We start from the raw sequence: 4,237 nt of genomic DNA, 5'->3' as shown, positions 1-4,237 counted from the left end.
CACAGCGACGACTTATGCGTGCAGGCCATGGGGTTGTTTTTAACAGGCCGCGGGTGCCGACGAGCGCTGATGAGCATGTACATAGACAGCAAGGCTGTAGCGTGCAACGACATTAAGTCTGCTAGATGTGACCAGTGTGGAGAGGGAGTCCGCGAGTTTAAGCGTTCACAGCAGGAGACAAGCACTGAGTGGCAACAGGTTTAAGAGATAATAGACAAGGTGCGGGCAGGATGCGCTATATGCTGGGTGCTAGACAACTTGGGGCGGGACAAGTGGCAGACGCACAAGACAATGAAGTGTACAGCACAGGCAGGCGTGCATGGGGTTGACATAGACTATTTTTAAAAGGGTATACGCAACAACAGCATTAAGAACAGTTCTCAACGCTGCTCTGTTAGTTAGAGATATTGCGCTACAGGCAGGGACGTTACAGCAAAGTGTCAATGGCCGAATGTAGTAGTACCGCTGGTACGAGCAGCTGCTGTTGGGGATGGCTGGGCAGTTAGGATTATCCGACAGTGCGGATACTGCGGAAAGCTAGGCGGAGACTGGAGAGAGTATGCAGCGTGGTTAGGGAAGCGGCATAGGTATCAGGTATGGGGCGAGTATTTTAGTAATATGTTTGTAGTAGCAATTAAACTTATTAACTAAAGTTTCTAAAACTATAATTAAATATAGTAAAGAAGAGAAAATAAAAGTAAATAAGAGTAAAAGAAAGTAATCTAAGCTTCTACAGAAGTTGCGTAGAGCGCTAGCTTTGTAACAGGGCGGATAACTCTCTTAGAATAAGGTGCTTGCTAAAACTTAGAGTTTATGTTAAGCTTAAGAAGGAGGAGGACAACTAGAGGGCGGGGTTAGAGGGGGGGGAGGGTATTCAGTATAAGTACCTGACTACAGGGTACCTAAAGCGAAGGAGGGGGTACAGGGTAGTAGGTTAGTAGGCAATAGATTTAAACAAGTTCACAATTTAGGTGTTACGGCCAACGAACAGACCGTAATGACTCAGCTCGCTATTGCACATAGCCCCAAGCATAGTGGATGGAGGACAGTTAACCCCGCGATCAGCGGACCTTATGACCGAACGGAAGACGAATGGCGCCATCTTATGGATAAATGCTTGGCGGAATGCACTGTCCAATAGGGACTAGAGCATTGCAGGCAATGCAGGCGTTGCAGGTAAATGCAGGCAGTGCATGCAAAAGCCTGCAAAACATGCAAACGCATGCAAACCTTATGTATATAATCTTGATCTCGACCATAGTTTGAAGGTCGTGATCAACGTTTAGTTTATTCTCTACAATAGACTGAGAAGCTTAAATCCTTTCCGAAGAGGATTAAGCTGCCTTGTATATCTTGCAACATATATACCTCCAACCCTTGTCTACCCGACCGGTAAACGCCCCGCTACCCATACAGCTATAGGGACAAACCACAGCCTGCCTCACAAACCCCGACTATCCTTCACTCTGCTCAACAGACCGTACACCTGATCCAGCTAAGTTCTCACCCCTTCTCCACTAACATCATATAGGCCGTTGTACTCCGGAAATTACCAGAACCCCGGAGTAAGGATTGTAACATTGATCACCAACTCTCTAAAAAGTATGGCACCTCACACCTCCCCTGATATCGGCATGACAGGAACCAGTGCGGCCGGCACTGGAGAAACCCCGTCTAGGAATGAGGAGGAACACACGCGACAAATACAATACCTCCGTCAAGAAATCGAAGCACTCAGGACCCAGCTTCAACAACAACCACATGTCCAACAACTTCACGCCCTCCATCTGGAAGTTGCCGAACTCCGTAACACTGCCAAGGAAAAGACCAGCATCGAGTCAAAGAAGTCACTACGCCTAGCCCCACCTAAATCATTCGACGGCACGGCCAAGGACCTCAAGCCATTCTTCACTCGATGCCACTTATATATGCAGTACAACAAAGGCGCCTTCTAAACGGATGAGGAAATGATCTTATGGATGGGACTTCACTTAGAAGGACCCCCAGCTATCTGGTTCCAACCACACGCAGACAATTGGATGAAACACAAAGTAACCAGAGAAATTCCCCCCATTCACACCCAAGAAATCTTTCAGAGCTTAGACGCCTTCAAACAAGCCCTCACAACAATTTATGGCCAAGCTAATCAGAAGGAAAAAGCAGTCAACAGAATAGACACCCTACGACAAGGAAAGGGCACCGTCCAATCATACGCGGCACGCTTCCGAGAACAATTAGCCATCAGCGGATGGACTGACGAAGCAGCAGTCGGAAGAATGTTTTACAACAGACTATCCGACGCAATTAAAGACAAATTCATGCATTACAGCAAACCAGAGGAATTTAAAGAATACGTAAAAAGGGCGACCACGTACAATAATCAACATCGAGAACGTCTTCAGGAAAAGCGCCCTGGCATGACACCCTGGAAACCAGAAGTATTCTAGAGAAAGAAGGAGGCTTAAAGGTTTAATAGTAAACCAATAGATCTTAGTTATGCTAAACATACACAGGGCTTAACTAAGAAAAAGAGCAAGTTTAGAACAGGTAATAGGCCGCCACTAAGTACTAAACAACAGAAATGGCTTAAGGAAAGAGCGTGCCTTAACTATAGAAAAGTAGGACACTATAGAAGAGAGTGCCCAGACTCTAGTAACTAGAAGAATAAAAATAAAGGACTAACTATAAAAGCAATACATATAGAGCGGGGTCTAACAGGACCTAAAATTCTAGACAGACTAAACAAAAACCTCTACTAGCAATGCAGAGGCAATCACAAATCCAATAGATGCCTAAAGGAATACTAGAAGGTTAAAGTTTAGAACAACAACAACGTATTCAAGGCACTAGAACAAGCAGCTACCCACAAAGGATGGCAAGGCTACACGCAAGCAACAACGTATGTTGCAAACATAAAAGAAGGGAAAGAATTATTCCCCCTAGGACAACTAATAACCAGAATCTCCGCCTAAGAACTATAATACCAATTCAACCACAGCGACTGCTAGAAATGCGGCGACACCCACAACCTATAAAATTGCGGAAAAATAATGTACAAAGTACACATTAACAATAATGCAGACACCTACAGCATAATTAAGGAAATCACTAGAACCCACTACGCTGTGCTAAACAACAAGGAACTTAAACAAAGGAAAAGGCCCTAACTAGCAATGCACCCCTCTAATAACCCTAAAACCTTGCAATCAGAGAGCTGACACACCTCCCCTAGCGTTAGCCATCACACAAAAAGACCTAGAAATTTGTTAACAAAACAGATACTGCATCTTATATAGAAGCAAAAGACACAACAAGTTCTAATGTGCATACTAAAGCCACCCCTTACAAATAGTACAAACAAAGAAGTACCTAAGATGGATGCAGGTCCAACTAATACTAGTCTAGAATAATCTTAAGGATTGCCCCTACAACTAGTATCTATGCGTCAACAAGTACTGCCTAAAACACTAGCTAACTAAACATAAAGCTAGCTAGTGGCTATATAGAATTTAGGTAAGTAAGCTTACAAACAACACACTCCCTAGAATAGCATTAAGTTGCAAAATGCCTTAGTGCGCCTACTGCAACATTAGAACTAAGCACAAACAAAAGCTCTAGACAGAATGCAAAAATTAAGCAAACTACGCATTCTACTACTTCTAGTAGAGAGCCTATTAACAAAACAACTAGATGCTGTATTACTACAAGGTAGAAGATTAACACTGCACTGTTGCAGAATGCATAATATAGGGTTATTAGGAATATAAAATACAATCTAACTAAATTAAAAGCTACTAAAAGAAAGCTTTTAAAGTAGAAGAAAACAACAGTATAGACTACCTAAAAGCTCCCTACAAACTCTGCACCCTTGTTGCTGTAAAACAAGGATTAGGCAGGAGCCTAACTATAGAAGTAACCCTCTCCTGCCTAGAACAAAAATAGACAGGCCTTGCGCTAATAGACAGCAGTTGCACCTTTATAGTAATTAACTCCACATAGGTTAACTAAAAAGAAATACCCTTTAGAACTAAAAAAAAACCCTTTAAGGTAACCCTAGCAGACGCTTTATTAATTAAATATAAAGTAAGATAGATACAACTTAAAACCTATAAACTTATTATAAAAGCTAAAGAAACTAATAATTAGATATCCTTTAACATCCTGCTACTAGGAGGAAAGTACTAAGCAATACTTAGATATAATTAGCTTTATAAACACAACCTAATAATTAACTAGC

This window comes from Lindgomyces ingoldianus (genome assembly GCF_010093535.1).
Source record: "Lindgomyces ingoldianus strain ATCC 200398 unplaced genomic scaffold BDR25scaffold_95, whole genome shotgun sequence".
NCBI lineage: Eukaryota > Fungi > Ascomycota > Dothideomycetes > Pleosporales > Lindgomycetaceae > Lindgomyces > Lindgomyces ingoldianus.
Note: the sequence above shows the minus strand (reverse complement) of the source record.